Source organism: Lepisosteus oculatus (genome assembly GCF_040954835.1).
Source record: "Lepisosteus oculatus isolate fLepOcu1 chromosome 22 unlocalized genomic scaffold, fLepOcu1.hap2 SUPER_22_unloc_1, whole genome shotgun sequence".
NCBI lineage: Eukaryota > Metazoa > Chordata > Actinopteri > Semionotiformes > Lepisosteidae > Lepisosteus > Lepisosteus oculatus.
The window spans coordinates 167,774-192,386 of NW_027167649.1; the positions used below are offsets into that span (position 1 = coordinate 167,774).

At 40.1% G+C, this 24,613-nt stretch overlaps 2 long non-coding RNA genes across 6 annotated transcripts; both read left to right on the top strand.

Annotated features, from left to right (window-relative positions):
• Window positions 1-8,450: 8,450 nt before the first annotated feature.
• LOC138225621 (uncharacterized) lies at window positions 8,451-11,589 on the top strand. Of its 2 annotated transcripts, none has more exons than XR_011184082.1 (6): window positions 8,451-8,719; window positions 10,370-10,446; window positions 10,595-10,879; window positions 10,978-11,100; window positions 11,180-11,348; window positions 11,468-11,589. It is a non-coding gene; the product is annotated as an uncharacterized lncRNA (long non-coding RNA). The 2 variants fall into 2 exon arrangements; XR_011184081.1 differs by having other exon boundaries at window positions 8,452-8,719; window positions 11,198-11,348.
• Window positions 11,590-13,426: 1,837 nt separating this feature from the next.
• Window positions 13,427-20,492, top strand: LOC138225623 (uncharacterized). 4 transcript variants are annotated; one of them, XR_011184085.1, is made up of 13 exons: window positions 13,427-14,063; window positions 14,831-14,889; window positions 15,063-15,342; window positions 15,446-15,562; window positions 15,662-15,810; window positions 16,399-16,530; window positions 16,802-16,941; window positions 17,473-17,678; window positions 17,768-17,821; window positions 17,910-18,127; window positions 18,219-18,862; window positions 19,163-19,730; window positions 20,253-20,492. It is a non-coding gene; the product is annotated as an uncharacterized lncRNA (long non-coding RNA). The 4 variants fall into 4 exon arrangements; XR_011184084.1 differs by having other exon boundaries at window positions 19,163-20,492; XR_011184086.1 differs by lacking the exon at window positions 18,219-18,862 and having other exon boundaries at window positions 19,163-20,492.
• Window positions 20,493-24,613: the final 4,121 nt, after the last annotated feature.

A 24,613-nucleotide genomic window follows, 5' to 3' on the forward strand; every position in this document is an offset into this window, starting at 1 on the left:
AGATTTTAACATTCACGTGCACTTATCACGCGAATGTGGGTGGTTTTATCCCAGATCTATTGGGTTGGAATATTATGCATTACAAGGAATGACTATCCAGAACAGGGTATCACGTGGCTTCAGCTGACTGTGATCCCTCAGTATGTTGATGGTAGTCTGAGTGCTTCCCCTGACGAGGAAACCCACAAGTCTTGAGTTGCTTCAGGTTTAGAGTGTCTAATATTAAGCAGTTATGATAAGGCCCTTTTGTGTCTTGCAGTGTGTTATTTTAACAGGGCCTGGGTGCAATGTTTTTACGGATGAGCACAACTTTTAACAGATCTGCTTAAGGGGGGAGTGCAGTCCAAGGCCAAGATTGCCTTGGTTCCAGCAGCAAAAGCCGCCTGTAATAATTTGAAATAAGCTCTCTTACAGGTGCTGAGACTGCACTTTAAACTAGTGAAATAAACTGTTCTTTCTGTTACAACACTGCTTTTACATGTGCCTGGTTTAAACCTATTAATATGTATAATTTCAGAGGTATTAATGAAAATATGCCATCCATTAATAATATTAAAAAATATTGGACACCCATTTTTATAGAGGCAGACATGATGCGAAGTTTAAAAGTGGGGATAATAGACATTAAATGAAAGCTCTGATTCTCTGCTTTCATGTGCATTGAGTTTTAAGCTTGTAGTATGCAGCAGGGTTCCATGCTGTTGGTAAGAAATGTTGGCAAGTCAGATCCATAACTTCGGCATAAGGATTGGCTCAAATGGCTGGGTCAGTCGGGTTGGGGTGTAAAGCAGGGCTGGCAGCGAGTCTTGGCTGGACGAGGCACCGTGTGCCATGCCCCCCTCCCTTCCTTGTGGGGGAAGGGTGGGGAGACGGCCAGGGTGCCGGGGTAGCAAGCCATCGGCCACGGTGGCGAATCTGGACAAATGCCAGGCCATTCCTGCGGATCACCCCAGCTGCGGCAATTGTCGGTCAACCTCCTCCCGCCCAGGAGTGTTTTTATCAGGTGTTTTTTTATCTTATTGTGTTTGAGGCTTGCTGTTTATGAAGCCTTCTGCCTTTGGCTCTACTTCATAGTATGTTTCCACCGATGGGGTCAAACAGTGATCCGCTTGGGGGAGGGGGAGTTCCCGTGTCCTGTGGGGGCCCCTCGCTGACACGAGCAGGTGAATTGGCTCCCCCGCTCTGTCTATCTCTGCCAAGAATGAAGCTCCACCTTCTCGATCAGTTTGTAAAGTCACTGTCTAGCAATAGGTCTTTATGAATCATATATATATAATATAAGCAGAAATGCCATCTTCCAATCTATTCTTATGTATTATAGTTCCCAAATATGACTGATATGCAACAGAAATTATCCAGTGATTTTACAGTGTTTATTGGTTTATATCTGCTGTGGGTGAAATTCTTGGAGCACTGCCCGCATCCCCTCCGAACTGCATCGATGTTACTGCATCTTTCTCCAAGTCCTCTGCTGTCTCCTCAGCATTATTGTAAAGCAGTGTTCCTGTCTCCCACTAGATTCGCATCTTGGCCAGAAAGGGTGTCTGAAATAGTGCTCTTCTGTTTCCAGTGTGTCTGTCTTTTCTAGTTGTTCTTAAATCTGCTCTGTGAACCTCTTAGGGATGGTGCGGTAGTGGGACCTATTTGACCCCGCACAGAGGGGTCATCTGGAGCACATGGTAGGACTGTATGCATGACATTCGCTCTCATTGCTCAAGGCCGCTCATTACACCTTCTGGTTAAGGAATCCCTTGACAGCATGATTTCAATCGTATGCTGGGGTAGTCATAATATGCCTGATCTCTCTTCATCACTGACACAATTCTGCCCAGCAAAATAAGTGCATCTGATCCTGTTGGAAATCTCACGAGGAGACTCAGACATCCGTGCTTAACCCAGTGGAAAGCAGCAACAGCCAATACCTGATCAATATGGATAAAATATTCCTATATCATAGCTTGACATCAAAACTGTTACAGATCCATGGTTCCGGCCTTGCTTTCTACTCATGTACTGCCCTGCTGGTAGTTTTTCTGACTAAAATAACTTTCTTTGGTTCCATAGTGTCACGAATAGTTCTTTCCGGGCCCTATGCAGACGACATGATCCGGATTTGTGAGGAAACACTAGGGAAAAAGTCATGCAGGAGAGGGTATGGAGACAGGGGGAGTGTCCAAAGAGTGCAGGTGTCCAGGGGAAGTGAGTCCAGGGCGAACAATCCATATAGAAAATCCATAGAGGCAAAAGTCCATGGCCAGGCGACCCATCCGGGAGGATAAGGAACAGAAACGGGGTCGGATCCAAGGGGTGGAATCAGGAACAGAAAGTTAAAACCATAACGGAGCCAGACGCAGCAGGACCCCGGGCTCTCACAAAACGGGATTCAATGAGGAACCAGGAGTGAGGTCTGCGTCTGGCTTTTAAGGGGGAACAGAAATAGGGAACAGGTGCTGGTAATGGGAGAAAACAAGGAAGGGCTGGAGCGCCCTTAAGAGGAGAGGTCTGCAGTCATGACACATCGCTTCAGGCATGAACTGGAGCATATCCTCCAGCTCCTCAACATAGGTCTTGACATTACAACCAGGTATTGTCAGATCAAACATTTCTTTGTCTATTGCTAGCCGTCTAAATTACTGGAGGTTAAATCCACTGTCTTACCTACAAAATGGATCAAGGACAGGATGGATACACCTGAGCGTCATGTATAGGGCTTTTTCTGATCCACTCAGAGATCCTGTCCTAGAGAGTCTCTGAGCCATGGCTTCCTGAATGCACTTGTACCCTTGGCCCCTACCTGAGACACGCATGCTCTGCTTGAGATCTCTGATTTCTTGCAGGGCAGGGTCTAGTTCCTCAATAAGATTGTCTCTTTGTTAAGTTATTCATTAGTCTTGTATAAACTTTCCAATTTGATTTCCTGTTCATACAAGCTTACCTCTATCTCTTTTCTGACCTCCTCCACGACAGAGGGTCTTCTATTTTCTATTTTCACTAACTCTTATTTGAGTAGTTTCTTTTTCTGTTCATTTTCCATTTTCTTTTCACTGATTATGCCCAATATTTAGAATTTCTCTTTTTTATATTCCTCCAGCTTACTCTTCTGAGATACTGAGCTTTTGACAACTCCGTCAGTGTCAATTCAAATTTAACTAGAGCAGTTTAAAGCTAAACTGGATAAGACTGGGACCCTTCCTTTTTAAACTAGGAAATTGCCCCGGCTGGGATTTCTGTGTGGGGTTTTTCAATCTGAAATCTAAAGTCAGACTTCTTAGGACTGTCCCAGCAACCAGGATTGTCGCAATCAGAGATCTTAATTTTAAACCACTGAACTTCAGATTATCTGGCAGCCATTTCTATTTTTCAGGGAAACAAAAGACTCTTTTTAGAATTTTACCTTTGAACACACCTTACTACAGTTCTATGACAACTATCTACCACAGCAGCATGAAAGGGAACCCTTACTTACAGTGTAGCTTTAAAGAGTAGGTGCACCTGGGTTGATTGTTTTTCTACATGCAGAACAGCAGTGAAGCATCGGGGCTTTTCTGTAACCTCTACACTGAAATCCTGTGCCAACCAGCTTGCTACTGTCTTAGAGAGATTTTCAATGTATCCCTGAAGCACAAGAAGAAGTTTGAAGTGTCACAGGAAGCAATGGCCCTCTTTTACGGATCTGTCATTGAGAGTGTTGTGCTGTTTCCCATCACTGTGTGAGATGGCAACACTTCTGCCCAGGACACGGAACAGGTAGAGAGGGCAGTGTATATCGCCTCTAAAACTCCCCTTGCCTTTGTGAATTCATTCTCCATCTCTAGACTGACACACAAAGCTCTAAAGATGCTCACCTGCCCAGAGACTTTGAGATGTGTGAATACAGACTGGGCTGCAGAGAGGCAATTAACACTCTCTAACAAATCTCATATTTTACAGAGAAGATAAAAACACTCATCCGCCTGCTCCAAAGCATGTTGTTCTCCCTAAAAAAATGTCCTGGTGACACTTAATCATATTTCAGGTCTTCTCCCACAGCAATCTCTTTTGGCAAGGAACAGTAATGTAATGAAGTCCTGTTCATCGACCACAAAAGCCTGCTTCACTGGTCTAAGGTTGATTCTTTAATTTATTTGTCTTCCAAAGGTGTCTTTATCTGGATGACGGGAGTTCAGAGATTCTTGTGATTCCTGTGCCAGCTATGTCTTTAGGACTGTGCTGTTTTCTTTGTTATGACTTCTCCATGGTAAGCACACGCAAGCTCTCCCTTTACAGGATCGTTGCTGGTTAGAAGACATGTCTAGATTCAAAGTGTTTGAAAAAACAAAACTTTTCTCCCCAACTTAACGTAAATGGTTTCTACAATAAAACCATTGATTGAACTGTCATGGAAATATAACTATCAAGGAAGCCACAAGAGAGAGTTCTCACCTGAGTAAGGTCTTTATTTCAATATTGCAATATTGGGAGCCCTGCTGCCACTTCGCAAAGTGCAACCAGAGACTCAATTTGTTACAAGCAGTACAGGGTTTTTATAAGACGTTGCGCTGTAAAAAAGCTCAGCGCTTTGCTCCTTCTAAAACTTCCCCTTTCCCTAAGACAAAACAGATTACATCATAGAGTGAGAGAAGAAGCACTAGACTTGTTATTCAAAGCTAATCAGTTACTTTTGGCTAATTCTAATGACCCAGACAGCATATATTGTTTTGGTACATTGTCTTCTAAAGTAACCTAAACAGTGTACTTTGTTGACGCACTGTTTTCTAAAATTCTGCACGTACTGTAGCACAGCAGTTACATCCTTGAAATATATTATCTAAAAGCACCAATATATTTTTTGCAAAGCTCTCTACATTTTAAGAATCAATTTACTTATTAGATTTCCACTTCAATCCCCTCCTTTTTATTCTTGAAAATGATTAAAAGTTAGATTCTTCATATGGACTCCCAGGAGGCTCCCATACTTCGGATTCTTGCATTCTTATCAGAACATACTGATGCGCAAACATATTCATTACCATATTTCAAAGCAGTGGAATAATATATGTCGTACAGCAACACAAAAACAGGAAGACAAGTATCACAGCTACTATAATTGGTGTTAGTAACTTAAAGAAAAACATTCCCCCTGGCCCAAACAGTGATTCTAACCAGGAGAGAAATGGGTGAGGCTCTAGAATGAGGCATTAAAGCACATACATAACAAGATGCATTAAGTTTCTTTACTTTTACAGTATGATTTATAAGTTTATACCACAAATTACTCATATCCCCCTCATTATCAGTTTCATTCAGCCAGTTTGTATACAAAGAGGCTTCGCGTTTAGATTCTTCCTCTTTCTGGGTGGTGACAGGCTTCCACACAAAAAGGAAAAAAGCTGTGCACATCAGTTCCAAGCATGTGATCCCCATCTATCATGTGGAGACATCACTCCTGCGCTTTGCTCAGTTCGTTTGTGACCTTTTTACAGTGGGAAGCATGAATCCAGGGCACCCTTTCCGTGACTTTCACAGCAGTTGCAGTGGTCAGCAGCCTTGGTACGGCCCCCTCCACCTGAGTGAACACCATTTCTTTTTCCTGAAGTCTTTCACCAGAATCCAGTCTCTTTATTCACTCATTAGTTCTTACAGCACAGGTAAATCCCTGCGGGCTGGAGCCCAGCATTTTTCTTAGGGTTTTTTTTTTTTACAAGATTGGTCAACAGCTGGGTAATAACTCTTACAAAAATCTACACATTGTTCCACTGCCTCAGCTGTGCCGTTTTTCAGAACAATTCTAGCTGAAGTTGTAAAATTTGTCTTTGGTCCGTTCCTGCAAAACATCTTATTATGAACAAACAAACCATAATAATAATGTGCATCTATGGGAATCACTCCCAAGGGTAACCCCCCTTAAAACTATACTGTTCTACCCATCAGGTTCTGCCACTAGATAAGAAAACCTTTCCCATGAAATCATTTTTTGACCTTCATGATCCCTTCAGGGCGTACAATTAGCACAGAAGCAGCAGCTTTAGTCCACATGTTTTTCAAGCAGGATATTAACAGTATGATCATAACGAATAATACCAGACACACAAATATGTATTGAACCAGAGACCCTCTCCAGGTTCCTAGCACAGACTGTAGCCATGCACCAATGCCCCAATCATCTGGATTATAATTATGATATATATTTTTCTTCATCATAGATGTGCTTTGCTAAGTCATTAATTAGCTTTTTCTCATTTTAGTTAACAATGACGAAATGCTAGCGAATAAAATCCACAGTGACCGTGATGAAGACTAAATTGCTTTGCATTTTTATTTGAGTGAATTAGGATGAGTCAAAATGACGTGTTTGACTAAACTCAAACGGAAATTATTTTCATCACATGAAGTTGGCCGTTTACGCATTTACTTTCTGTCTGGCCAGTAGCAAGCCGGCTGCGTTGGGAATAATCCCAGAGCTGTGAGATTCTCACACAGCAGTAGCCCTGAGGCACCCCTCAGGGCTACTGCTGTGTGAGAATCTCCAGTATCAGGGTATGCTGCTCTCTCTCCTCTTCTCCTTTGTTGAGCTGCAGTTCTTTCCATTCGGTCTTCCCCACACCCCCCGTCATGAATCCCCATTGTGTGTTAATTGATTGCTACGTAGATAGACAATGAGATGTATACACTGTGCTAATTAGATTAAAGATTCAAATCGGAGCACCTTGATTAGAAAAAAGAAAAGGCGAGGAGATGAAATAAATGTTTGTGGTTCTCCTTGCTTTCAGCTGGAAGAAAAAGATTTGGAGTCTGAGATACTTTATATACGACGAGCAAACCAAGAAAAACTATTTTATTATTTCAATATTACTGAAGATAAGGAAGCAGAATGTGGCTAACATTATAAGTTGAAAAATGTCAACAAATCTGAAGCGGCATAAGAAGCGCAGAACCAGACACTTTCGCATCAAAAACATTTTACTCTGTAGCAAGGCAACAAATTAAACATTCAGAATTAAATGAAGATATTTTAGTTTGCATATCAGGAAAATAATCATTTAATGTCTGGGTTAGAGATTAATGTGTAAGATGTTAATTGCTCATTTAAAATGTGAGTGCTAGTTGAACACACCATGAGTGCTGCATTTCAGCTTCATAGTGGCGCTCTGTCAGAAATGTGATTTTTGTTCATGTTATTTATAAATTGTTGAAGTGAGTCTATGAAATTAATTTTGTGTACTGTAGATTTCACATTATGTAATAGTGATCAGAAAAGACTTTTCTTTGTGTTTAGTCTATTTATATAGCTGGGTATTCAGCTAACCAAGAAAATATTATTGTGGCACCAACATCTTACAGCATGTTCCTCCATTCCGTCTAATTTCTTCAGAAGAGTGTAGGTGGAGTGAAAGCACTGAGGCACACTGAAGCAAGGTCTGTCACTGTTAGCATGATGTATTTAATATGATATTCTTATTTTTTCAGAAGAGTGTGTGTTAGCATGATGTATATAATGACTGAGATTCTCAATATATGTAATATGTCACTATGTACCTTCTTCCAAGTCTCATGTAGATCACAGATCTTGCTCACACAGGTTTATTAAAATATTCACCCCTGCTCACACCTGAAGAAGGCTTCACAGATGAATTTTTTCTCTCTTCTCTTTTCAGCATGGATAAACCTATTACTTGTTCCTTTATTAACGTACTCTCATTATTGTTTTAGTTTTGTTTTCACCGTGGCGCTAAAGACAGATAATTGTGTCTCATGGAATCTAATTTCAGGTTGGAGGTTAGCTTCAGTAGTTTCCCTTCCTGCACAGACTGATGGGGCTGATTGACATGCTAAGTAGATAGTTAGAGACATTCAGACATTCAGAGAAGTCCACAGAGAGACATTCAGAGTCAGGATGTTATAGCCTCCATCTCCTGTGTCTGTGAGGGTCTGGGTGTAACCTGAGACAGACACCTGCTGTTCTCAGACTGGGGGACAGAGAGGCAGTTCATTCTCCAATTTAACTAGAGATCATTAAAATATTCCTTTGCACTCTTACTTCTTCCTGATTTTTTTTAAATCTCTTCTTCTCAAAAAGAAGTAGAACGAGGAATCATTACATTAATGGGTAATTGGACTGTTCCCAATGATGGGCTGGTTGGTAGTACAAATTACTACTGGAAAGAACACAATTTATTATGTCTTAACATTAAGATTGTTCTTTTCTTTCTTGTGGGATTAAGAATCGTTATGTTTTGTCGTTCAGAACGTCTCTGTACTGTAAGTTTTGAGTGTAGTGAGTAAAACTCCTCCCGCTGTATTTACTGTACAACCATATGGGAACCACACAATGAAGGGCAATGAAGGGACCACGCAATAACAACACTTGTAAATAAATTGTATGTAAGAGAAATATAGAAATATAATCCTTTTCTAGTGATGTGTGCTAATATGAAAGCCGTTATTTTCCGTGACATGATCTGGTTCGTTAGATTGAATAAAAGGCTGGGCTTGGAGGAGGGGAGGAGACTGCGGGGGTGGAGCAGCCGAACTGATTTCTTTTGATAAGCCACATCTCTCTACTCACTAGAGACACCAATTCCATCTGAGACACAACTCACTGGATGAGCTCTTCAGCATTTCTACTGTTGGATGCATTTTCAATTTCTCCTCTATTTAAGCGGTAGAAAAACCTGAAGATCTGGATTTTCTATCATTAACATCTGAGTTCAGCTTCTGCAATCAATATTGCCGACAAAAGGTAAGAAATTGTATTTAAACATCATATATGCTTATACAGGCCAACAACACTACTACCAACTTAATAATTAGTTTATGTGGGTTAATGGTGATGAAGGCCAATCTAAAATCCAAACAAAGCAACGAGCAGAAATATGGTTCTTCCAAGTGCTGGAGTGTCAAGTGGAGAGCCAGGTTAACAGCATCCTCAGCAGACTTGATTGCCCGAGAGGCAGACTGTTAAGGATCCAACAGGGGAGATGGGCACAGCTGGAGGTGCTTAAGCGCCAGATGCTCAAAGCCATTCATAGCCTTCGAGCTCAGAGCAGTTGGTCTGGCTTGTAGCCATTAGGGCACGATTTTTTTGAAGATTCAGGACCAGGAATTAGAGTGGACACTCTGAAACTGTGAAGTATCATCAAATCCGGTGAACACAGGATCCAGGTGGTCTGCACAGTGACATATTGTCTAGAGCCCTTCAATCAAGATTCTCAAAGAGCACATCAAACTGAAGTTTACCTGGCAGGCTGGGGCCTTTGACCAGATTTTTTGTTTCATAATTGGTCATTTTTTTCTTTTTCTCCAGTCTGATTTCTGCTTGTTTTCATCCAATTGCTCTTCTAGCTTTGTAATGTGGCTTCTCTTTCTTCATTGCTGAGCACCGTTCACACTTGTCAGAGATATATTCAGTTCAGTCAACCATGATAAAAGACCTGTTCTCTTTATGGCACAGGTCTTGTAATTCTTTTGAGAACCATGGATTCTTATTGCCATATATCTTAACTGTTTTGTGGGTATGCATACATCTTCACAGAAGCTTATGGAAGATATAACAGTGTCAGAATATTGAATAAGGAAAGTGGAAGCAGAGCTTAATGTGCCCCAATGATCTTACTGATTTTTAGTTTTGACATGATATTTATTGCTTTTAAAGACTACGATTAAAACTTTAAGACTTCCTAACTCATCTCCCATTGTTTAGAGACTTTCAAACATTCTCTGTTTATTGGAATATGTAAAATAGCACTAAGATTTCATTTAAATATGAATATTATACAGTTATCTTTTAATGTGTTATTGTTCAGAACATCTCTGAAAAAGTACTTACAGAACAAATGTAAAACTCATTTCTTTCTGAAGTGATGGCAGCCATCGTGTGCCAGAATACTTACCACACCAGCTCTCAGTGGGGAGAAGAACAGTGTGATAAAGCCAATTCATAAATAGGGATTATTATGAGGCCATGATTGGTAAAGGCCAATGGGAAATTTAGCCACGATGCTGGGGTAACACCACAGGGGGTCAGGACCCAACAGGTCAGTTTTACGACCCATACGAAAGACAGCACCTTTCTACAGTACAGTTTCTCTGTCACTACTCTGGGGCATTAAGATCCACATAGACTGCAGGGTGAGCGTTCCCTGCTGGCACCACTAACACCTCTTCCAGCAGCCTTACTTTAATTACTTTCGTTTTTCTCAGGAGGTCTCCCATCCAGGTACTGACAAGGCTCACACCTGCTTAGCTTCAGTGGGTTGCCAGTTGTGAGTTGCAGGGTGGTATGGTTGCTGGCAATTAGATGGGAACCTAAGGGAATTGTTTTAGCTAATTCATTTTGACTTCCCCTGATATTAATAATGTTGACTTAATTCTTCATATATCTTTTGAAAAGGAAAATTCCCTCAGTCTTTTACATCTGAAGACGTCTGGGGACAGATCTCACATGGCTTCAGTTGGAACATCCACCAAGTAAGAGTTCATTGTTGTTGTACAAAGTCATGTTTTATTTCAGAATCATGTACCTAGCTGATAAAATACAATTAGGGAGAAAGCTTAATTAGGAAAATGTAGGCTTTCTCTTGTTTCTATAGACAAACATTTTTCTATGTTGTCTTAGGAAACCCAACAGGATTCCCCTGGTATGCAAGATATGCCTGAGGACATTTGACCAGCTTCCTGCTCACTTGAAGAGGGTGTGTATGAAGCAAGCCACACCAGAGGAGATCAGGATGACCTCTCGCCAGGCCAGGAAGGATTTGATGAATCACCTGAGGAATGGGCATGTTGTGGATTACGAGAGCATAGAGCTATTGTTTGACAAGGCAAATAGGAACCTAGCTGTGAGACTGGTGGAGTCCATGGGCTGTTTTGTACGTGGGAAACCTGAAGACAAACCAGCAAGGTGAGAGATTCAATTTTGCCATTTCTTCATTGTATTTTCAAAGGCTTTTTTGAAACCGGTTATCTCGGTTAGTATTTTATGAAATGGTACTTTTACAGTTCCAGATGCCCTGAGGAAGTGCATGCAGTCCAGCAGAAAGAGCTGCCGCAGGCTCCTCCAGAGACTGAGGAGGACGAGGAAGATGAAGGGGAACATGGGAGGTCTGAAGAACTGGAGCAGCAGTAAGACTTTCCTCTCATGTTTCCATTTTGATTAATAATTCCACCGGCTCTCTTATGTATGAAATCATTCTATGATTAGTGTCCTATATCCCTACAGGACCCCAGTAGTGAAGAGTTATCAGCAGGCTCTCCGGAAGAGAGTGGCCCGGGCTGGACTATACAGAAAACACAATCTGGATGTTCCTCTCCTGGCTGGGTTTAAACAGTACCTTATCCAGGACCTGGGTGTGGTAAACTGCTCTCAGGAGGTAGGTATTTAAAACTGGGCAGAGGCTCACAAAGTACATATTTTAAATCATTCGCACAGAATTTACCCATCTGAGATTGTGCCAGTCCTAAAAATAAACCCTAAAAACATTTTTTTTAGATACACAACGTTTCCAGATTTCTGTTTTTTATGGATCCGTCTAAAGCATCCTTGATGTTTGTGAAGGACATTCCCAAAACACGCAATTTTTTTTACCAACTGAGGATGACTGGACTGTCTCACCAAACCGTTGCTAATTACATCAAAAATATCAACCGGTTCCTGTGCTACATCCTGAATGCCACCAACCTAAGACAGGAGGATCCCAGCCTGGCTAACATCATCATCATCTTCCAGAGCATCCTAAAGGACATTCAGCAGAAAAAAAGCAAGGATGTCTCAAAGGAAGTAATCAGAAAGAGGTATGTTCCATTTGGAACTCTGATTCCAGTTGGTTTCCAGTTCCAGTACATGATGGGAATTGACATTGATGGTACTACTCCTTTTGCCACAGATACAGACAGCTGCAGACTCCTGGGCCGAGCGCCAGTGACTGCTGGAAGGTGCTGAGGGCTGCAAAGAGAGATGTGGAGCGGATACTGAAGAAGACGCACACCTCTGAAGACATCACCATGCCTGAGCAGCTTCTTGTGCTGTATTACCTGCAGGCCATTCTCCAGCTGAAGCACCTACAGCACCCACGGGTGGTAAAGAATATGACAGTAAGCATGACAGTCATGCATATTTCAGTTGTTTGGCCAAATTCTAACAATGAAACAATGATCTGACATTCATAAAGAGACAGAATAACAGTGCTGGTCAGGGCTCATCGCTGTCATTTAGGTGGCGCTCCTGTAACTTAGGGCCTGTACAGGGAGACCTGCTGTGCCAGTGATCCTGGACTGGAGGGAAGGGTGGGGGAGAAGATGCTCTAAGCTCTGTGTTCAGTCAGAGAGATTGGACAGTGGAAGTATGAGAGTGGAATTTGATTTCCACCCCAGCTTCTCTTCAGTAACTTCATATGTAACAAGAGTTAGTGAATGGCAAACATCAAGTTCAAACAGCCTCAGCGGCACTAAATCATAATCATTCTTGATAACACCTACTCATGTTATATGTAAGCCCCTTCTCTCTTTCACATTTATCTCGCTTCCACCTCTTGGCACCTCTCTTCCATACCATCCCCTACTTGTGAGTCCTCATTGGGATCCCAGCTGCCTCGTCCTACAGAAGCTTAGCACCCAGCCAAGTGGGTCAGACTGACTGATTGAAACACTCAACACTCTCCATACACTTCATTGCTGGGTGCTGCTGTTGATACTGTAAAATGATCATTGGCAGTTTTGAATCAGTTATTATTGTCACCACTTTTGAAAAACTGTCGACTTTATCTGAATGTTTCAAAAGAGCGATCACTCCACTTAAAAGTTTTCCAATTAGTTCATGATCAGTGGAGCAATGCAAATAATCTTTTTCAGTGTAAGACATCTGCTTTTGGGTCAGTTGAAATTAAACAAACTCTCAAATCTTTTTGAGACGATGTGTTACACTAATTATTGATTTATGAATGTATTGTTCACAGACAAAGGAGATATGATTGTCAGAAGACGGGTGATGGCCCAGCATTCCCAGAACGGACACTGGAGTTTCCAGCAGCATTAGATGGGCAGCCGCTTGGGAAGAGACATCGACTGAGACTCACTAAACTTCATGAATGACACCAAGAACAGAGCCTACAAGATGAGTCTAGATAACAATTCCTTAAACCTTTTAGTGAAGGTTTCTGAAAAGGCTAAGGACTACAGCAATTATTTTTGGACTACAGAGATATTTTAAAACCTCATTAAGAAGTGAGACATTTAATGAAAAGTGATTTATCTTTACAAGAATGTTTTAAAACTTTAATTGCAGTTCAATAGATGCCGTAGACCGAATCTACAATGACTGCATTTTATTTTCATTTTAGCCATAAACTGTTGTAATTATTTTAATTGAAAAAAAAAATTATTCAGAGCACCAAATCCAGTTGATTTTGGAATTGGAGGCAATTATTAGCTATGGCGGTTTCAATTATTGTCGACTATCGGTCCTGGCCGGTTTCAATTATTAGCTATAGCGGTTCGTATCTATGACTGAGCTGTGATTTCTGTTTAATAGAGACCTGTCTCTTACACAAAGGAGATTTTTTACTCTAACAGGTGTCACTTCCCAGCAAAGTCTATCACATTCCATAAGGATTTACTGCATTGGAGCAGATAAGCAGACTCAGTCCACTGCAGCTTTTAAAATATGACAGGTTTCTGAGAATTTCAAAGCAATAGAAAAGTGCAACAAATGGAGTTCTTGAAGTTGTTCTTTCATTGTGCCTTCAACAAAATCATATTAATGTGCTTCTGCTGTTTTGTAGAGTCCGCCTGCCACTCATCTCCTGGCATGTTGCCAGTAGGACACATGAGAAGCCACAAAGCAGCTGACTGAGGTCCAGGAGAACATGCAGACACAACAGAAGTGCATTGTAATGTTTCAGCAGCCTCTTGGGAAGAGATGGACTGAGACTGATTGCGCTTCATAAAAGACACAGTTTGATTTCACCCAGAACAGAGCCCACAAGTTTATATGATATGATATGGGCTGGGAGATTAATGCTGCATCACTGCCATGGATCCAAGAGGGACATCGTGTATGTAGCTATCATTCAGGAGGATTCTGACAAGAGGTAAGACTTCTATTTTACATTTAAACCCATGTTTAGCTGTGTTTTTTAGATTCAACTGAACCAATTTCTGTGTGTGATAATGTCCTTGAATTCTGACAACATCACACTAAATTACATGATAGTAGAAAACAGCTAATGTTTCTAGAGATAAAGTTTCTGGGATGCTTCTCATTACTTTGCATTACCAGGGACAGTTTAATTCACCTTGTACAGTATTGAAAGACCAAGATGCTGTTTATTTAACATTTTATAGAACTTTGTCTACTATGGCAACATGATGAGCTTGGTGAAACTTGGAAAAATACTGCTTGGCCACTTATCTTAAGATAAAGATAGCATAAAGGTTTATCTTTTGCAACTACCTGCCCCCCCGGGGAAGGCCAATGCTTTCTAAGTTAATGTTTCCCTACAGTAGACTGTACCTTATCTTCTAAGGTAATGTATATTGACCCAAATCAGTTTTGGAATCCAATCTACTGACGAGATGGAGCACATCCTTTTTTGGATACAGATTCATTGCAATAATGTAACTGCAAATGAATATAGATGAGCATGTATGTTTGTTCATATACAGTGGCAGGAGCAGTTTCTCATTGCAGTGAATTTTCAGGGCCAATTTAATCTCTCCATCTTATACTGAATATGAAAGGTAGCATTGTCTATATGGACTCCTCACTAGTTGGAATTTGTATATATTCCAGTGTTCCCTCAGCCAATCCTTCTGTTGTAATTCAATTTATCTTATAAAATTCCTTCCCCACTTCTAGGACCAGCAGTTTTTGAACTCCACAATGGCTCCTATTGGAAAGTTTGTGACTGAGACCAAGTAAGAGTTCACTTTTTTATATTAAGCCATTATTTCATTTGTAGCAATGAGCAATTCTGATATAAATACAATAAAATCAGTATGCTCAAACTATGAGAGAGAAAATTAAGGATAATTTAAGAAATCAGTCTTAGCTTGTTTCTATACACAAATTATATTATTTATTTTCAAAGGAAACCCGCAAGGATTCCCCTGGTGTGTAAGATGTGCCTGAATACTTTTGATCAGCTTCCTGCTCACTTGAAGAGGGCGTGTACGAAGCACGCCACGGCAGAGGAGATCAGGATGGCCTCTCAACAGGCGAGGAAAGATAAATCACCTGAAGAACAGGGCCATCGTGGATTACAACAGAATAGAGATCGTGTCTGGTGAGGCAAACGGGACAGTGGTTGTAAGACTGCTGGAGTCCTTGGGCCTTTTTGTACGTGGGAAGCCTGAAGACACATTGGCACGGTGAGATATTTTTAATTTGTAAGGCTTCTGTAGTTTCTTTTTGAAATCATTGTTACAACATATTATGTAAAAGCATGTTGAAAAGAATCTACCTGTATTCCAGCGGCCCTGAGCAAGAGGCCGCTGTCCAGGAGGAAGAGATGCCAGAGGCTGCTCCAGAAATTGAAGCAGAAGCGGATAAGGAAGGGGAAGATGTGAGCTCCAAAGAACTCTATCAGCAGTAAGACTTTTTATTTTTCTGATGTATCTATTTTTTACTAAAATTCTAATTTGTCTTATAGGTATTATATGTTTAAACCGGTGTTTTATATTCTTACAGACCCCCAGTAGTTAAAAAGTATCAGCAGGCTCTCCTGAAGAGAGTGGCCCAAGCTGGACTCTATAGAAAGCACTCCCTGGATGCTCCTCCTGGCTGGATTCAAACAGTACCTTACCAAGGATCTGGGAGTGGCAAATTGTTCTCAGGAGGTATTTATTTTTTAAAGGCATTTAAAATTAAGCAGTGGTATCTCCATTGTACATGTTTTTATTCCTTAGCTTTCACCCATGTGAAATGATGTCAGCCATAAACATCATTGTGAGGAAACACTGGGGAAAAAGTCATGCAGGAAATGGGGGATGAAAACAGGGGGGCGTGTCCATGCAGTGCTGGTGATCCGGGGAAGTGTGGCCGAGGCAAACAATCCAAAGAATAAGTCCAAGGGAGAATCCAACAAAAAAAGCAAAGGTCCATGTCCATGTAATCTATCCAAAAACCAGGGATTAAAAACAGGTGCCGGGTCGGGACCGGCGGGGGGAACAGGAACAGGAGCAGGAAGCTAAAAACACAACGGAGCCAGGCACAACCAGGACCCGGGCTCGCACGATGCGGAGATCAGGTGCAGAGCCACAAGTGAAGTGAGCGCCTGGCTTTTAGAGGTGAACTGAAACAGGGTAGGAACAAGGAACAGATGCGGTGAATGAGGCAAATGAGGAAGGGCTGGAGCGCCTTTAAGAGTAGGGGTTTGCGATCGTCTTACAGGTTGGCATATTTATTTTATTTTCTTGCTATTACAGGTTGAGGAATGGATGCAAAGAAAGACTGTTGTTTCACCAAGTGGACAAAAAATGGTCATAATTGGTGTGAAAGAGCACAAAACTGCATCACAGCAATTGGCGTCCTTTGCATTGAATGAAGAAGAGGAACATGTAAGTTGATGGCTACACTGAAATACCCCTTAAGGGTTGTGGTAGAACTGGAACCTTCCTGTCAAGCGGTGGGTGCAAAGCAGAGTAACACACATAATGTGACACCAGTCCATCACAAGACACACACACTTAAACCACAGGCAATTTTCATAGAAGCCAATTAAAATACATGTTAATATAGAAAAAAAGACCTCTCCCTGTATAGCTACCATCATTTGCAATATCTAAGAATATTTGGAATGTACCATAATTGCATTTTGTTTTCCATCAGATGTTTCATGTGTACTTCACACAACTGCACTCTACTGCCAAGGACAGCAGCTGTGGACAGGAGGAAGAGAAGTTTTTCATTTCATCTGCTGGAGATCCTATTTACAATCCTACCAACGACTTGAGAAGACTGCATAAGAAGTAAGCAGAATAATATTATTATAATATTATATATTATAATAATATTAGATTATATATTAAATATATATAATTAATATAAACTGATGGAAAAATAAATGCAACACCTCCACACTCTACCCCCAGCCTGCAGCATGCCAATGGCTCCCTTCCTTTTTTCTGGTGACATTCAAGGCATTATGGAATGCACAGACAACTGACTAGGTGTGGCCTTTTCCTTGCAGTGACCTAAGCTTTAAATTAAAGTCTTTTTAAAAGGTGACCTGGTTCTGACAATGTTTCACCTGGACCTCATTGTAGTGCACCTAATGAGCTTTTGCATGATTGCCAAGTTGCAATGCCTCACTGTACTAGCTTTATTGCTGGTCAGACAAATTGACAACATTTTGTGAAAGTACATAAGCTATAACTATAGCAACTAAGGTATAGTATTATTATTCCGGAAAATGTTGTATTTCTTTTGTCCATCAGCATCTTTTTTTTTTTTTTGGTGAGTTGGAAATGATCACATATGCTTGCTTGTTTATTTTGTAGGTACTGCTTGCCATTCATTACTAGCCAGGTTGCCAGGAGGGCATTTGAGACGGCCGCAATAAATGTAACAGATGCACAGAAGAGCATTGTTGCAGATAATTTAGCACATTCTAATTCTACGGCAGAGAAACCTTATAGAATGCTGACACATGCCAACATCTGCTCAGCAATCGAAGTGATGAAGGCTTTGCAGAAGAAGGATCGCAGTAAGTGTCACTGTGATCTCAAAATGAGTAAACAAAATCAGTATCTCACAAAACTACAATTACACAATTACTTATTTTTTTAACTTCAGGTCAAGCTCAGGGGAGAAAACATCAGACTCTGAACAATGCACACCACTTGTGGAGTAAGTTGGAATCTAATATTCCCTTTTCATTCATTTTTTACATTGTGTTACAAAGACCTGTGATATTTTATTTAAATACTTACAACAGATCAAGGTCAAGATCCACTATGGCAGCTGCAGGATTTACTTCTACGAAGTTGGATTATTCTACAGCCTTCCAACAACTGATACAGGTGTTTCCGGTGACATTAGATGGACAGCTTCCCAAAAAGAAGAAGCGTGTTAGCCTGACTGGAAGTCATGACCGTCACTGTTATGACAGGTGGAGAACAGAGCAGAGGAAGATGAGACAGCAGAATATTACTGGTAAATGTACAAATCAATTATTTTCACCAACAAACACTTAATGTAAGTTTAGAATATATTCTGAGAATGTATATTGTCATTTTCTTTCCAGACCATTACGCTAGACAGTTACCAACAGAAAGACTGGTAACCTGCTATATTCAAAAGATGGGATGGTCAGCCAATGCATCAACAGCATCTGACGTTCTTGAGAAGTGGAAGACAAACTTGGAACTGCCACCAAATGATAATGAATTTAAAAAGTTGGTAAAGCGTCAAAGCTGGAAAGGCCTGCACATCGTTGTCGATCCTGTGAAAGGGAAGAAGGTCTTGACTTCCAGACGTTTCCAGAAGGCAGAGGTTGTGTGTGATTTTCATGGTGAGGTCATCACAAAGACAGCTGCAGAAGCCCTAATGGAACAGATGCCAGAAGGAGAAATGAAATATTTATCTTTTTTGATGGACCTGTACAAAAAATGTGCATTGACGCTTGTGGTGAACACTGCACCTGTCATCAAGATAAGGAGACGATCGGAATGCAGATACATTTCTCTAAGAAAAGGGACAACATCAGACCTGTATTAGAGACATTCATAATCAACGAACAGCCCATCCTGACAATTCTGTTTTTGGCAAATAGGGATATTGCTGAAAGAGAAGAGCTCCTCTTTGATTTCAGTGTTTCAAGGAAATCATTTCAAGGAGAAGAACAGGCTCTGGAGTTGTTGGATCACTAAGCATTTAAAACAATACTAAGTAGGTATATGAAAGCACAAGTTTTGCAGATATGTATTTTCTTGTAGCTTGAAATTATGGTTAGAATTCTGTTTATTTTATTATCTAGAATATGGCATTTCTCATTCTCATCAGCAAGTATAGCAAGTATATTGGGGGGGGGTATGCGATGCCCAACAAATGATTTTCAGAAGAGCATAGAGCCAAATTAAATACCCCACTCAATTGTTACTGCAAAAAAATGCCACATGCTGTAAACAAAACATAAAAAGATTTAAAGATGTGAGCTATTTTTGAAATTTGTTGACACTATCTGAACAGCACAGCATTCCCAGAATGGACAATGGAGTTTTCAGCAGCATTAGACGGGCAGCCTCTTGGGAAGAGAGATGGAATGAGACCGACTGGACTTCATTAATAACACCGTTCTTATTGAAAGAGAACAGAAAGATAAGTCTGGATAATAATTCTTACTCTGATTTTTTAGTTATTTTCTTTCATTATCTACAGAATAGATTCTTGATAATCATATCGATAAGCTTCTTTTGAAACTGCCCAACATTACCAAACAGAAGAATTTTTCGGCAGGACACCATTTGTGCATCAAAAGCACTGGAGAGGTATATATGACAGATTATTTTCTGCCACTGAAATACTAATTGCTTCATTTCAGTTCATCCTTAGACAAGCAGAAGAAAAAGAAGTTTGATGGCATTCCTCTTGGGAAGAAAGATAACAGAGACTGACTGGACTTCAAGAACAGCACCTTTCTGATTCACAGCGAACAGAACACAAAAGATTAGTCTAGGGAACAATTGCTTTATTTTCTTAATTAAAATTTCTGAAAAGTTTAAGGACAACAGCAATGAACATTGTTAATGAGTTAGAGGTTAGATAAACCAGTATTTCCAGTGGTTTGTCATTTCAACAATGTTTTAAAATTGAATTTCTATACAGTGGACACCCTTGACATAACACAAAATGAAACCATTTCATTTTCATTTTGGAGCTAAACTGCTGGGAACATTTTTTCAGTAAACTGTTAAAAGCATATTATGGTCTGAAAGCCAAGATATTATTTGTGACCACATTAATTAATTACTTTTTAAACTGTAAAGTAATAATCTGCTAACATGGCTAGTTTCTATCACTGAGCTGGGATTTCTATTTACGACAGAGATCAGTTTCTTAAACAAAATAAAATTGTCTCCATCCTGGAAAATCAGTCACGAATTTGAATAGGGCTTATGGCATTTGATCAGTTTCACAGCCTAATTCTACTGCATTTGTTTTTTAATGATTCACAATTGTGAATATTAGAAATTTTAATGCACAGAGTTGCTTAGGCTTTTATTTTTTAATTTTGTTTTCAACACAATCATAATGATTATGCATATGTTATTTTTTGTAGCTGTCACCTGCCATTCACTACCAGAAAAGATGCAAGGATGTACATGAAGAGGTGTGATGACCAGGATGACAGTGCTGCTCAGGACAAAATCACAAATTTTCACATGCCTAACACCTTTGAAGAAGAAATCAATAATGCAGAAAAACTGAAAATAGGACTGTGCGAGAGTTTTGTCTTTTGCCTCCAAACTATTTTTCTAATTGTATAATGTTAGCATACCCAGAGGGGTTGGGCAGTCAGTTGATCCTGGACCCCTAGAGGTTTTTTTTCTCTACTTACTAAGGAGTTTTTGGTTCCTCTCCTCAGTTATCTTCTGGCTTTTACTCTTTCTATATTGTAACATCATGTATCATCACCCAGCTATGTTAAGTGTCTCAGGTCAACCTTGTTATGAAATATGTTATATAAAAATCAATCGAGTTTAACCATACTAGTTGTGAATGCTGTCATATTTTATTGCCATAATTTATAAAAAAATAATAAAAATTATTGCGCAATTAGCTTTTTCAAACTTTTAGATTTTCTATATAATTTCAATACAACTTCTAATTGTGACCATCATGAACAATGACTGCTTCTTGTTTTGGGATTAAAATATTTTTTAATTTTGATCTCATAACTAAAAAATGTATGAAACAAACTGTAAGATTGCAATGTATTAAAATTGGCCCCTCATTGTTCTGTGATTCTTACCGATTGTGCAGACCACAGCAGGTCAAAGGAATTCACAGATAACTCTACTCTGAGAATTTGGTAAGTTTAGTGAAGAGAAAAATCAGTTGTATCATTAATTTCTTAATGATTTCACAGCTGACTTTCAAAGTGAAAAGTATGTGAAATTCAACCGAGTATGGATAAGTGTTTTAGCTAGGAATAATGGAATAGGACTCCGGTTCTATTTTGTGGGTTTCCGGAACTGGTGCCACAATTAAGAGGGATGGCCGGGGGCATTCGTATTGCGCCGCTAGAGGTGAAATTCTTGGGCTGGCGCAAGACAGACGAAAGTGAAAGCATTTGCCAAGAATGTTTTCATTAATCAAGAACGAAAGTCGGAGGTTCGAAGACGATCAGATACCGTTGTAGTTCCGACCATAAACGATGCCGACTCGTGATCCGGCGGCGTTGTTCCCATGACCCGCTGGGCAGCATCCGGGAAACCAAAGTCTTTGGGTTCCGGGGGGAGTATGGTTGCAAAGCTGAAACTTAAAGGAATTGACGGAAGGGCACCACCAGGAGTGGAGCCTGCGGCTTAATTTGACTCAACACGGGAAACCTCACCCGGCCCGGACACGGAAAGGATTGACAGATTGATAGCTCTTTCTCGATTCTGTGGGTGGTGGTGCGTGGCCGTTCTTAGTTGGTGGAGCGATTTGTCTGGTTAATTCTGATAACGAACAAGACTCCGGCATGCTAACTAGTTACGCGGCCCTGTGCGGTTGGATTCCAACTTCTTGAATTAAGAATAAGTGGTTTTTAAACTTAGAATCCCAATCATAACTGATGCTGCGTTTAAAACCATTGTTAATGGACATTAAATGAAAGCTCTGGGTCTCTGCTTTCACATGCATTGTGTTTTAAGCTTGTAGTATGCACCGTTTCGGAGATATTAATGAAAATATGCCATCGGTTTGGTCAATATTCTAAAATATTGGACGTATATTCTTATGATGGCAGACATGATGCTGCGTTTAAAACCGGGGTTAATGGGTATTAAATGAAAGCTATGGGTCTCTGCTTTCACATGTATTGGATTTTGAGCTTGTAGTATGCATCGTTTCGGAGAACATAATGAAAATATCCCATCTGTTTGGCCATTATTCCTCAATATTAAACACACTTTCATTTGATGGCAGACATGATGCTGCGTTTAAACCTGGGGTTAATGGACATTAAATGAAAACTCTGGGTCTCTGCTTTCACTTGCATTGGGTTTTAAGCTATATAGTTTGCACTGTTTCGGAGATATTAATGAAAATATGCCATCCGTTTGGTCAATATTCTAACATATTGGTCAGAACGTTTCGGCTGTGGAGCCTTCTTCAATTTATTTTCTGTTTTAAATGATTACTAGTGTGGCGTAATATATTGGTGACCATGTGACGAAGACTGTGCAGCATTATTGGGTTGCACGTAATGTTTATTTGATTAATTAGAAAGTTAGGATGTCTGATCTGGAGGGCCTGTTGCGATATGCTAACGTACCGTAATGGAGTGTAGTGTGGTGCTAGCGACACGTGGTCATGCAAGTTAGCATGCAAGCGTTATTTTTTTAATTTCTTTTTATTACATATCATGTGGTGATATTATATATCTTATTTCTGTGAATATTACAGTTGTGTGCCCAATTAATCACGGTAGTTCATAAAGGTAATGTTTAATGCATTATATGGTGTTTAACCCCATGTTATATTTTGCTAAGCAGGAGAGAGAGACATTTAGCGTGTGTAACGCCCATGTGTTTTATGTTCTATAAGGTATGTCGTCCATTTTGTTATAATTTTTTTCTTTCTTATTTAATATGTTAGGTGTGTCTTATATCATGGAGAGTACATATAATGTGATGATAGATAAAACATGGGAAAAGAAAGGGGCTAATTATGGGTGTATAACAATCATTGTAATTGATTTGATATTGATATGATATATGTGTAGTCATCTGAATGTACATAGATGGTGGGTATTGTGTTAATTATATATTATATTATATAATTACATTTATATATGTAATCTATTATTTTTATATATCATTCTTTATATTGTTAGATCTTATATATCATTCTAGATATTATTATTATTCTGTTATTTTATATAATATGATATAATAAGGAGAGTCTCAGATGCATTGTGGATGCCAATCGGGAGAGAGAGAGACATTTAGCGTAACACCCACGTTTTATGTTCTATCAGGAAATAAAATCGCAGACCTCTACCTGGTGTCCCTGGGTGTTCATTTGACACAATGCAGAGGAAGCCGTCCGCTACAAAGGCTCAACTCAAATTCTACCTGGCGTGCCTGGGCTTTTTCCTGCGCCTCTATTTGCAAGCAGGCCAGATGAACTTTCAGGCGAATCTCATTTTTTGACCCAGTGGAGACCGGAGAGAACGGTTCAAAGGGAGGTAATGTGGCCTTGACGTCTGCCTCCGTTAAGTCTTTAGCCACCACCTGCACCTCAATGTGTTCTTCGCTAGCCATAGCAGATTTAGCACCAGCCCGAGGAGGACTGGCGTCGTTGCTCGCTAGTGCAAAGACTTCTAATTCCACCAATTTATCAATCACAGCTCTCTTGATGTTCCTTTTAAGAGCTTGCGTCGATACCTGAATCTGGAAGTGATCAGCAATTTGGAGCAATTCGTCCTTCCTACACCTCTCCAGCTGCTCAAAGGAAGGCTCCTCCACAAACGTTTGCAAATCGAAAGTGGCCATAACTACCTTGCCAAAAACACAATCCACAAATCAGAATCCTATAGCAGTCCTTATTCCTAAACAAATACCCGATAACGCTAACCAGTCCCAAAATGCACAAAAGTACAAACACCAAAATTCTGCAACCAAAAAAGAAATCCTTAACACTGGGATTTGATCTCCCGGATGAGCCCCGAAAAATGTTATGACCCCAAGTATCTAGGGGTAAAGGGGTGTAACATTTAGGATAATTTTTGGATACAGGTGGGTTCTGGTGAGGGACTTAGGAAGCGTGACAACAAGGGTTGGTGCAAAAAGTGATTATTTTAAGTGAATAAGTTACTGGTATGTGATAAGACACAATAACACACAGGGTAAGGGAACTATAGTAGTGCCAAAGAAAAGAAAACAACAAATAAAATGGAACTGGCTAAGAAGGTTTGGGAAAGCTAACCTTACTACAAAAGAAAACCCAAAACACACGGTCTTCGGCATCTTCAAACAGCCTAGCTAACCTTCACTGACCTCCCAAAACCATACAAGAAAATGGCATTCACCCGTCCTAAACTAGTGTTACTATTACAAAAATCAACTATGTGTGCAGAATGTACCTGACAACGTAAACTAACTCTATACACAAAGTACAAATAAGGGTAAATGAGAGTAGACAACAGGAACAGGGTACAAAAGAACATAGAGGTTGATGGCAAGGAAATAATAATAATAATAATAATAATAATAATAAACTTTATTTTATATAGCGGCTTTAAAGGTGGCTTCTCAAAGCACTTTACAGGATGACAACAACAATAAATAAAAAGAATACACAATATAAAACACAATTACAATATACAGAGTAAAGGCTTTTCTGAAGAAGAGGGATTTGAAGGAGTTTAGAGAAGGTGACTCTCTGATATCCTTGGGGAGAGAGTTCCAGAGCTTGGGGCATGGCAGGAAA